The 12,649-nt window shown below is 37.3% G+C and overlaps 1 long non-coding RNA gene and 1 other non-coding gene across 3 annotated transcripts; one reads left to right on the top strand and one right to left on the bottom strand.

Annotated features, from left to right (window-relative positions):
- Window positions 1–4,508: 4,508 nt before the first annotated feature.
- Window positions 4,509–11,460, bottom strand: LOC117656129 (uncharacterized). The gene is made up of 4 exons (XR_015734242.1): window positions 11,346–11,460; window positions 10,845–10,936; window positions 8,812–8,895; window positions 4,509–4,586 (listed from the first exon to the last, which is right to left on the bottom strand). It is a non-coding gene; the product is annotated as an uncharacterized LOC117656129 (transcript).
- On the top strand, window positions 7,014–12,358 carry LOC132710248 (uncharacterized). Of its 2 annotated transcripts, none has more exons than XR_009620971.2 (2): window positions 7,014–7,655; window positions 11,385–12,358. It is a non-coding gene; the product is annotated as an uncharacterized LOC132710248 (long non-coding RNA). The 2 variants fall into 2 exon arrangements; XR_015734241.1 differs by having other exon boundaries at window positions 7,475–7,655; window positions 11,625–12,358.
- The last annotated feature ends 291 nt before the right edge of the window (window positions 12,359–12,649 follow it).

Raw genomic sequence — 12,649 nt, 5'->3', positions numbered from 1 at the left:
ACTACAAACTCATCCTCAGTGCCCCCCACCCAGGGTGGGTTCTACTTAACTTTATTACCGGTTTGCAGCAGGGTCGCTCGCGCATGCACGTGCTCTTCTGCACATGCGCAGTAGCGTTTTGGTGATGTCGGGGTCGGTGGGCGGGGCCTCTTGCCAGTTTTACTACTGGTTCTATAGAACAGGTGGGAACTGGGGCAACCCACCACTGCCCCCACCTCTACAAATAGCATTGTTCGGAATAGCAGTTTGCACGACCCACTAAGGAAGATAGTAACAGTAAAATACACAGAATACAGCCATTTTTGGACTCCTGAAGACTTGCTCCGCATGTCCCGTTTTTGTGAAAAACGGACCCGTTTTTCGCAAAAACAGGGTGCGCAGAGCCTTTGGGAGGCCTGCAGGCTGCTCCAGTAGTACAGTGGTCTAAGGTGGTAGTACAGTGGTCTAAGGCACCTTGTTATTAAACTGGTTATTAAGACCAGCTGCCTGCAATTACTGCAAGTTCGAATCTCGCCAAGGCTCAAGGTTGACTCAGCCTTCCATCCTTTCTAAGGTAGGTAAATTGAGGACCCAGTTGTGGGGGCAATAAGCTGACTTTGTATAAAATATACAAAAGGATGAAGGCTATTGCTGAGCACATTGTAAGCCGCCCTGAGTCTCCGGAGAAGGGCGGCATATAAATCAAATTAAAAAAAAATAAAATACAAATCTATCCCTGTAACAAAAATAGCTAACACTATTAGTTAACACTAAAGAAATCCCCTGAATCAATCAACCTAGAGCAGTGATTCTCAGCTGGGGGTTCCTTTTGAATTTGCTGACCACCAGCAAGTGGCAGAAAGCAATTTCACAGAGGAGGGGATGGAGAGGGCTGTGGAATGAATTCACACCCATTCCCAGACCCCCTTGGGATCAACCTGCAGTCCTCCCCTGCCTCCTCAGGTGGTGGAGTGTGTGTGTGGGGGGATGCTTTTCAAGAAGTCACAAGGAGGGCTGAGCGCTGGTTTCTGTCCCACAAGTGAGATTTGGTCCAGAACCAACCCCAACAACAAGGTCTATTATTTGCTCCTTGTACTCCTTGTCTTTGCATTTTTGCATTAAGGTAATAAATTAAATTTCTGATGATGTAAAAATAGCTCATAACTCATCTTTCTAGAAGCTATTATCATGTCTAAAAGCAAGATACTCTTCTCCATCTTTTGTCTGGAGTACCATTTCAACACTTGAATTCTCTACACTTAAAATATCTAGAAATTATTATGGTTAAGTGAGTTTTGCCCCATTTTACCATTTTTCTTGCCATAGTTCAAATCAAAGTTCAAATCAAAGATTTGATAGTTCAAATCAAAGTTCAAATCAAAGATTTGATAGTTCAAATCAGAGATTTGATAGTTCAAATCAAAAATTTCTGAGACCAATGTTGAATACTTAAATTTCAGTAGTCACCAATCCCAGTCTTAAAATGAGTTTAGAATCAGTGGGAGTCACTGATAACAATGAACTACTAGCTACTGATAATGAGTCCAGTCCTGCCTTTCTTTTCCTTCTGTCCCAGTTTTGCAAGTACTTTTTCCAGGTATATGTTTTATTCCAAAGTATAGAAACCATTATTGTTAGGGAAAAAATGGGCCTTCCAAGCAATTTTAAAAGACACAGTCAGAATGACTTTGCTCTCAGCCCCCCTTGTGGCTCCTTGAAAAGCATCCCTCCCCCACATATGTAAATGAAAAGAATAAGCTTAAAAATCCTAGCCTTTTAAAATTGAAAATATGGAGAATTGGGAGGATGAATATGAGACACTAAAAGAGAAGTTTCAAAAAGTAAGGGAGGCATTTAAAGGAAATAAAGAAGCAGAGAATTGGTTAGCTTGCAAAAAAAAAAAGAAGAAAGAGAAAAGATGAATGAGAAGCAAGAGAAACAAGGAGATAATATTGAAAAGGAAATAATTGAAAAAAAGATAAAGATGATTACACTGGGTTCAATTCAAAAATGGATATGGGAAAATACATCTCAAATATGAAGAAAAGAGAAATAAATAAGATTGAGAATGAAAAGTAATAGAATTAAAATTAAAGGAAAAAGGCTGAAGGGGAGATATAAGAACAGGAAAAAGAAGAAGGTAAAGAAATGGGAGAAAGGGAGGAAAACATCAAGAAAGGGAATTGTGAAGAGACTAAGAGAAAATGATTAAGAATCAGTGAAAATGTTAATTTGTTAATAAAGAGAAGGATGCTAGTTGTAGAAATTATATATGAAAATGTTGTTAAATGAAAAATAGAACAATGTAATGTAAAAGAAAATGATATTGGAAGAAGCACTAAAAGGAGAGAATAAATTATAATATAAGAATTAATTGAATAAGATGGAATATGGAAATTAAATGTAAAACTGAATGAAATTGAAATGCAAAAAAAGGATTCAAATGATATACATAAGAAGTAAAGTAAAATATATATTGTTAAAAGTAAAAAGTCTAAGGATTGGAAGATTGTTTGAGTAAAGATTTAAAAGAAAAAATGGAATAAGATGAAATATACTGCTAATAATTAAAAAGATGAGGGGAAATTTTGAGAAATATACTTGATAAATGAAAGAAAGATCAGGATTGCCTGGACTCCATAGTGGAAAATATAAAAGAGAGATGAAGGAAGGAGAAGAGAGATGGAAGAAGGAAGGAGAGGGAGGAAGAGAGGAGGAGAAGGAGAAAGGAAGGGGAAGTAGGGAGGAGAAGAAGAAGGGGGGAAGAGAAAGTAAGAAGGAAAGAAAAGAGAGAGGTGGTAGGTTTGAGGAGAAAGATTGCTGTACAATAAAAAAGATGAAAGGGAAGAAAGGCAACCCCAAACAAATATAAAGATATTAAGATAAAGAATTAATTGTTAAACTTTAAAGAATAAGAGAGAACAAATATGAATAAATAACAATAATTAGAAACACACATACAAACATACAATGTATTTTCTTTGAACAGAGTATTTGGCCGGTTCACAAATTTAAACAGTGTTTAGTCATTTCAACTAAATTTACAATTTCTATATTTCCTTTTTGCCATATTTATTCCTCATCTATTTTTTTAAAAAAACCAATATTACCCTTCATCCTCATCTCTAATCTTAATCAAATTCAATTTTCCCTTCTATTCTATATTATAACCCTTCCCATTGTCATCTATTTTTATATCCATCCTCACATTGGTTAATTATGTAATATTACAGTTGTTTAATACAAATTCAACATTTTAATATAAATCAATTAGTTATATAACTATCTTTTTTGTATATTAATCAATATGAACATGAATATTCCAATTATTTCCATGCAATCCAATTCCTTACAAATCAATTAATTATATTTACCAATAATAATAAACCAAATAATTTCCCCATATATTCCTCCAAACCACAACTTAACCATTTCTGCTTTCAACACAATATACAATTAATAGTATCTCAATTATTACAATTTCCTAGTTAAATAGAGCTTTCCCCTTATGTTACTCATTTTCACATCTTAAACTCTCCCAATAACCCAAATAGTTTTGCCCATATAATCCTCCAAATCATAACTTAATCATTTCTACTTTCATCACAACATATAATTTAAAATATTTCAATCGTTACAATTTCCCTAATTAAATTTAAAAATGTTCTAGCTGTTATCCAAGCTACAACTTAATCCTTTTTACTTTCACCACCATATACCATTAAAGGTATTCCAATTGTTACAGTTTATACTTATTCATATTTCTGAAAAAAAGAAAAACTTATCATCTAGATTTCAAAAATACAAAGACAAATATTCCAATTATTATTCATTTCATTTTTACAATCATGATTTCCCATTTATTTCTTACTACTATTCATATTTCAATTCTAAATATGTATAACATCTTTCTCTTTCATTTCTTTTTCTTTTTCTCCCTTCCCATTTTTGCCTTTTCCTTTCTCCTTTTTTTCTTTTGCGTTTTAAAATCTTGAACTCTCCTCTTTTGCCCTAAATTTCCCATTGCTTGCACCTACCTTTTTTGGTAAGGAAAAAGAAGAAAAAAAATCTGCCTCTGCCTAATTTTCCAATGTTGCAGCAAACAGCCAACAGCCTGCTTTACTTTTAGTTTCATTTTCAGCTTGATTAGCACAAAGAGAAAAAAAAATCTGCTCCAGCAATTTAGCTCTTTGCAGCAAGCGCAAAACAACTGAGAGCAAATCAGCTGAGAGTCGGGAGGCCGATCTAATCAATGAGCTAATTAGCCTCTGCTGAAGCTGAAAGGAGTTTTTTTTTCTTGCTGTTTGCTTGCAAGGAGGTAACTGCTGCGAGGCACAGGCCAAAGGGTGGGGGCACCCTCCTTGCCTCTTACCACCCCCCTAAGGCATCCCACCATCCCCCAGGGGGCAGTACCACCCACTTTGGGAACCACTGATATACATGATTATTAATATAAATTAATAAATTAATATAAAAAGTGTACTTTTATATTTATATTTATTTATATTATTTAATATAAATAACTTTTCACCTTTTCTGAGGATCCTTTTGAAATAAAGAGTCAAGCAGGTTAAGGAAGTCAGAAGAGGGTTTTAGAAGTGCTGATTCTGAAAAACAAATACATATTGTATTTCATCACAAAAAGGTGATTTTACTAAGTAAACCACAAACTTCTAAAAACAATGAATTATGAATACAATTTAAAAATTAATTCAAATATCTTTTTAATGAAGGAATCACTGGAATCTCACATTCAGCAGTTTAGGGAAATGTTTCAGTATCACAGTAATTCCTAACCTTTATTTCTAAAAAAGAGCCTTGGTACTACAGTGGTTTAAAGCACCCTGTTATTAACACAGCTGCCTGCAATTTACTGCTGGTTCGAATCTCTCCAAGGCTCAAGGTTGACTCAGCCTTTCTAAGGTAGGTTAAATGAGGACCCAGTTTGTGGGGGCAATAAGCTGACTTTGTATAAATATACAAAAGTATGAAGGCTATTGCTTAACGCACTGTAAGCCGCCCTGAGTCTCCGGAGAAGGGCGGCATATAAATCAAATTTAAAAAAAAAAAAAAATTGGAGGAGAAAAATGTACTGTGTTTCCCCGAAAATAAGACACACCCTGAAAAAAAGCCTTAGCTTGTTTTTTTGGGTGGGGCCTAATGTAAGCCCTACCCCAAAAATAAGCCCAGGGGGGCACAGCCACAGCCCAGCAGTCCCTTGGCGCAGCACAAGTACTGTTAATTCCGAGTGTGAAGGCAGAGGCAGGGGGAGAAGACAAGTGATCCGGACATGCTGCACGGCTGTCTGACTCATGGGAGATTTGCAGGAGACATGCACAGTGGCACCGGCAGCAGGCAGAGGCATGGGGGATGGGGGAGACAGGTGATCCAAATGCCCAGTGCAGGTGTTTGTTCAGCACAGCTGCAGGCGAGCCGAGAGACAGTGGAACAGAGTGAGCGGCAGGTTGGGATCGCCTCTGCCTGGCTCTGCTGTGCACTTTTTGCCCCAAGGGAGATGAAGCTTCATGTGCTTGTAAAGGGGACAGTTTGAAATGGAGTGATTAGGAAGCTTTGAGTCTCTGTCATTTCTCTGTCTGGGCGAAAAGTGTTTGGTTGCCTATTGGGTGCTCTTCCTGAGGGAGAAGAGTCCAATTTGAAGGATGTCAGCAAATACACACACAACCTGGCCAGTGAAAGATACAGTGATTGTTGAATATTTTCAGGGCAGCAAGAAGACTCAGGAAGGCCTCCGTTCCCCCTCCCCCCACACACACTTTTACACTTAGTGAAAAGTGAAAAGACATGCACAGGAATCAAGAGACTTTCTCTCTCTCTTCTCCCACCCCGTGCTATGCTGCTACGCGCTGATCAGAACAGGCCTTTTTTTTCTCCCTCCCTGATGCACAGGAGACACAACATAACAACACATGCTACACATTCAACCGATATATCTCACCGCTGCAGACAAACCTGGGTGCTTCCTTCCCAAGCCCGCATTCTCTCTCCCGAAGGATCCCCTTAAACAAAGCAGATTGAGCACTGGGATGAATTATCCCTGTCCGCCCCTCTCACCCGACACCCCAAATCTTTGTTGCGACACCCCTTTTACTCCCCTCCACGGCATTCCTGGGGAAGTTTCAAGAATTCCCTGGCCCTGGCTCACTAGCGGTGGGGCAGGACCCCACAAATTGCTCAACCCCCTTCACGGCTTATCAATCTATGGGAAACTGTGAATTGCCCTCATTTCCCAGCCACTTCAGTCTCCTTCCTGCCCCTTTCCACTTCCGATGCCCATCTAGAATTCGGAGGAGGGGAAGCAGAGCTTGGGCAGGGAAGGAGGGGTATAGAAGGTGAAGGCACCGTCTTCCTTCACTCGTTCTTTTGTTCCTCTTTCACACACTTAGGATTTTAGGAAAGATTCCCCCCACAACCGACCCACTCCTTGGCCACTTTCTTCAGATAACTTTCATTTCCTTCACTTGATATTTTTGGAGCAATTTGCTCTGTTCCCAAGCACTCGATAGGCGACCCAACACTTTTCACTCAGACAGAGAAATGATGGTGACTCAAAGCTTTGTGTGCTTCATGTGCTTCCAAAGGGAACAGTTTGAAACAGAGCGATTAGGTCCGTTTCAAAGCATCTCCTTTGCAAGCACATGAAGCTTCATCTCCCTCTGGGCAAAAAGTGTGCAGCAGAGCCAGGCAGAAGTAGAGGCGATCCCAGTGCACCGCCCACTTCATCCCACCATCTCTCAGCTTGCAAGCATGCCAAGGAAGAACCTGTATGGGGTGTTGGGATTGGCTGCCTCCCCCATTCCTCATGCCTGTGCCTGCTGCCAGTGCCACCGCACAAGGCTCCCGCAAACCTCCCATGAGTCAGGCAGCCACACAACATGTCCGGATCGCCCATCTTCTCCCCCCTCCGCCTCTGTTTCCATGCTCGGAATTAACGATATTTTGGCTGCAGCAAGAAGGCCGAAGCATGCCGACAGTTTGGTCCATTGCAGCCGGGGGCAAGCAGGACGGAGAGGGCAGGGCCAGTGGTAACTGCACTCTCACTTCCGTCAGCCCCTGCATTCGCCACCTCCTGCCCTTAAAAAAAAAAGACTTCCCCAAAAATAAGCCCAAATGCTTATTTTCAAGCCCAAAGAAAATAAGACTGGGTCTTATTTTTGGGGAAACCTGGTATGTAGCAGTCCCAGAAACATTTCATTGGTTTAGTGTAGACAGCAATAAAATCAATTTGCATTATTTTGAGAACATAATCATTTTTCATCTCTCATATTGATCTCACTAGATTTGACTAAAACAAATATTTGACATAGAGATATAAAAGCAAAACTATAATAGACTATTATAGTTTTATGTATTTTATGTATTATTTCATTTAAATTATATTCATGCTGCCACTTTTATATAACATTGTTTGATAAATACCCATTTCATCCTGAATTTGAAATATGTCTCTAATAGCCAATTGTTTTCCTTTCCACAGAATATTATCAGAGAAATAAATTACAGCTGGTATTTATTAGAGCTGGTATTTATTAGAGCTGTGGTAGTGCAGTGCTTAAATGCAATACTGCAGGCTACATCTGCTGAATGCTGGCTGCCTGCAATTTGGCAATTTGAATCTCACCAGGCTCAAGGTTGACTCAGCCTTCCATCCTTCTGAGGTAGGTAAAATGAGGACCCAGATTGTTGGGGGCAATATGCTGACTCTGTAAACTGCTTAGAGAGGGCTGTAAAGCACTGTGAAACAGTATATAAGTCTAAATGCTATTGCTATGCAATTTATTTTTCAAATACTTGTTACAACCAAATTTTTTCCTATATATTCTTCCCCAGCTGTTTTTTTGGCATATTAATTATTAATGTTACAAATGGCAGAACAGCAAAGCACAACCTTGTTAAAATAATAGGCTGGTATTATAGATTCGTCTAGAAATTATGTGAAATCAGAATTACTAAATTTAAATATTAGTCTTGTAATTTTTCATTTTTCTCATTTTCTTTTATTAGTCAATGGGAGCCAAGTCTATAGTTTTCCAACTGGCACCTGGTAGTTGAACTACCAAGTAAATCTACATAAGTATTTTATCAGAAGAAACTAATTTCCAGAGCAAGCAGGAATATGTACATTATAGGAGAAAAAAGTAGTTTCTGAAAAAAGAACAAAGCCAGAATAATTTTGGCCCACTTTTCATATTTTACCAAATTTAAATACATCATTTATCTAGGGCATTGAGTCAAAATACATTGCCTCTTTTGCAACTTTTATCCTATTGAGCACTAGAAATAACAAGCTGAGGTAGGAGGTAAAAGACAATCTCTTTTTCTTTGCTCTGGGTTTTTTGTTTAAAACCTGATGCTCTTGGGCCAATTTCCTAAAGGAAGAACAGACTATTTTTTGTATAATGGTATACAAAATGTTTTAGATTAAAAATAAAATGTTCCATTTCAATGCTGTGCGTGAATGCTATTTAAAATATTAAATGTGCTATTCCCGCTGTTATGGAAATTCTAGACAGAGCTGTCTTGATATTGAAACTTTAAGAAAAAGAGAAACACGTTGTTGCACACTTTAAGTAGCTGTATTACACTGAAAGCAGAGAATTTCAAACTTTTAAACAGTTCATATTCAAAATGTTTTTCACATCCTATTTCCTTCTCTTTTCCCTTCTCATGAATACAAAAAATTCAAGAGATGTAGATTTAATAACTTCCTTAATAAATGTTACCTGTCCGTTAGGACTTTAAAAAATTGTGATACTGTGCAAGAACTAAACATTCCAGGTGACCTCAAAATTTTCTCTATATAAAGAACCATACCTTTCTGTTTAGGTGGGGCAGGATCTTCATGTAAAATGTATTCTGTTAATTCAACAATATTTTTTGAATTGAAAGGAGGTCTTCCTATAAAACATACATTTGTAGCAGATTTCAGTAAAACTTAAAAAAAATGGAGCAACAAAAATCTTTAAAAGTTCATTTAAAAGCACACACCGACTGCATTCAGCATTTAAAATCACTGGAAAGTTGATACCATTACATAAGCTGACCTCTATCTGGGCATTACTGTATTTTTCAGAATATAAGACGCTCCGGACTATAAGACGCACCTACCTTCTTTGGGGAGGAAAACAAGATATACACTAGTGCATGGATATGGGAAATAATATGAAATTTTACCAGTTTGGAACTGTTTTAAGTTTTTTTCTTTGCACAGATCTATAAAGTTTTTCCCCCCTCTTTATTTTCCTTCAGGTAACATTTTAATTAAGTTAGTGAAATGCTTTTTAAATACCAGCTAATTGTTGATTCTAGACAGAAATTTTACAACAAAAGGACACAAAGAAGAAAATAAGACTCATAAACCACTCACAATAACTCTGCCTCTGCCTCCCAGCACAGCAAACAGTCTGTTTTAGTTTCATTTTCAGCACAGCTTGAAGAAGAAAAAAAAATCTGCCTCCCAGCAATTTGCCTGCTTGCAGGAGGCCCGCGTGGCAATAGGCAATGGCAAATCCCTGCAGCCTGAAACAGCTGAGAGTCGGGAGACCGATCCAACAGCTTCTGCTAATCAGGCTGTGCTGAAGCTGAAACGGGCTGTTTGCAGTTTGCAGTTTGCTGCTTGCTGCAAGGAGGTAAACTGCTGGGAGGCAGAGGCCAAAGGGTGGGGGCTGGCAGGTGGATGGGGCTACATTCAGTGTATATGACACACCCAAATTTTCACCGTCTTTTGTGGGGGGAAAGTGCATCTTATACTTCGAAAAATATGGTAATTTGCATGATCCCCCAGGGATCAAATACAAAAAAATGTAATGTAAAGCCAGATTTTGTTGTTCTTATATAAGAGCTCACAAAATTGCTCAACTCTCCAATTTTTTACCACTGTTACATTATCCTTTTAATTTGATTATTATTAGGGCTGAGGAGGAGAGCGGGTATCATTCTAATAACTCCAGGTACGCCCATGCATCTAGGATAAAAACAATTTTAAATACATCAAAATCAGTGCCTTCTGATAATGTCTTGCATAGTAACATAATAAAACATTTATTATGTTCTACTTGGTAGTTCAACAGAAATGCAAATGGATTGCATTAGAAAACTCTAAGTACATTTGCTAAGGAGGGATTATTTACACACCTATAGCCAGAGCAACACGAGTTTATGACTACTGTATCACTGTTGATAAAAATATGAGAGACGATTTCACACAAAAGAGTTTAGAAGAAACCAAATAAATTAATTTTGCTTTAATGTGGAAAATGTTAATATGTTAATCCAGACAGGGTGGTCTTCTCCCTCTGTCCCCAACCCTGAAGTTAGTAATAATGATACCACTTTCTTTAGACCAGGGGTATCAAACTCAAGGCCCATGGGACAGATCCGGAGTGCTTAAATCCGGCCCACAGGGCCAGCCTGGAAATATCAAAGGACCAGCCCGCGGTGCCTCTGGTGGCTAAAACGGGCCATATGTGCCTGCCTGTGCCTCGTTTTCACCGTCCATGGCCTCCTGCAGAACTCTGCCAGCCACAAACGGCCCTGAAAATGGCCCTAAAATGGGAGCCGAAAACGGGTCACATGGGACCCATTTACGTTTTGGCCGGCAGGGTGCTGCAAGAGGCAACTGTCCCCTCTTATATTATGGTTTTCTATTTTAGTGCTTGAATTTTCTTTTGTGTTATTTTAATCTGCGTTATGGACGGGGAATTATATGGCCAGGATTTATTTGCAAAAAAACTCACATAAGGTCATGAAGACAGAACACATAAACTCCAGAACCCTAACTTCTACTAATATTTATGGTATTAATTAAAACTGTAATACTAATTATACAACTATGAATCTTGTAATACCTGAAAACATTTCATATAATAGGCAGCCCAAACACTGGCTACAGAAAAATCAGCTCCTTTAATCACTTCTGGTGCAGTGTATACCAATGAACCTGCAAAATAAAATTACGAACAATTTTTTGTTCTGATGTTATAAAGGACATCCATTCAAGACCCACATGCTTTCCCAATCCTATGCTTCTTAGAAATTCATGGAATGATTGCTAAGACTTAGTTCTAATGTTGAAATCAATCAATGTAAAATGTGTGACACTGTAAAACTGTCTTCATATACTCAATGTAAAGAAATACAGTAACATTTAATTATATTCAAGTGATGAACACAAATAATCAGCTGTATCTATATAGGAAAACATCCAAAGAGGAATATTTATCAATATTATTACTTTCAGTGAAGTAAACGGTCATTATTGAACTTGTCCCCACATCAGTTAATGAAAGATTATGATATATATTAATTAGAATTTAGCTGCTGCTGCATTTAAATGGTTCAATATATACCTCTAATTTTGCTTTTTAAATTGTCTTTTGTGCTTTCAGAAGTATTATCTCCTGGCTCTTCTGTGCCAATCAAAGCAAAAAAATCTTCTAGATTTTCACCTTCTGCTCTAGCCAAGCAAAAATTACTGTATTTTAAAGTGCCTGCTCCATCCAAGAGAATCTGTAAAGTTAAACACAAACTGAAGTACCAAATAGCAGCTTCTTGAATTAAAAAGCAATTATTTAATTATTTTCAGAAATCACGTATCAATGCAAATATATGTTCCCTTACCTTCCTAGGTGTGAGATCACAGAAAATAATTCCAAGCTCATGTATATGATGCAGTCCAGTAACCAAATCAATACCAAATTCTCTGATGACATTCTCAGGTAGATATTCATCTTGAGCAATTAAAATTTCTAATGACCCACCTAGGAATTATTTATGAATAGTCATTAAAAAACATCTCTAATTTCTATGAAAAAAATATAATTTTCAAAAATGAAAGGAGAAGGAGAAATCTGCTCAGGTTTTATTATGCATTGCCTGATGGAAAGAGGAATGGTGGCATCTTATTTAATAAATCTTACATAAAAATGTCCTTTCCTGTCTCCACCTAAATCTGTACTAGTTTAAGAACATTCCCTTTCTGCATTTCAAGTCAATGTCTATGCCTATCGTTAGTCTATTTAACAGTAGGTATGTCAGAATACAAATTTATTTAGAACATAAATTTATTTCAAGATAAGTGATAAAAATATTATCTAAAAATTCAGTAATTTCAAAATGACACAAGAAATAGGCATACAATATGGAGAGAGTTAAATCCAAAGAAAAACCAATATACATTCTATTCGAACAGATATCAATCATGGTCTAGATATGAATGCTGCCAGAAATGAGAACAAACGTCCAAGAGGTTGATATAGAAACGAACATATGGGCAGATCATAACCCAATAAAAATCAGGTGGAAGGGATAAAGGAAGAAACACTGAATCAAACTATACTAAAGGACAAGGAGTTTATACAAATAATGGAAAAAGAAATAGACTTCTTTTTAAAGAAAACAGAAAAGAAGAAATATCATTACAAAATGTTTGGGACACGGCTAAAGCATACATGCAAGGATTAGCCATAATACATATAGCAAGAAGAAACAAGAAAAAGAAACAACAGCAGAAAACACTACAAGAACAACTCAAAAAGCTGGAGATAGAATTGCAGAAAGATCTGCAAAAAAGTAATGTAAAAGAGAAAATGGAATTAACAAAACATAAATTTAATTTAATAGAAAAAGAAGAAATGGCACAAAAAATTAAAAT

Source organism: Pantherophis guttatus, chromosome 4 (assembly GCF_059756535.1).
Source record: "Pantherophis guttatus breed Tessera chromosome 4, ASM5975653v1, whole genome shotgun sequence".
Taxonomy (NCBI): Eukaryota; Metazoa; Chordata; class Lepidosauria; order Squamata; family Colubridae; genus Pantherophis; species Pantherophis guttatus.
The sequence above is the reverse complement of the archived record's forward strand: the minus strand, read 5'-3'. Positions and strand labels throughout refer to the sequence as shown.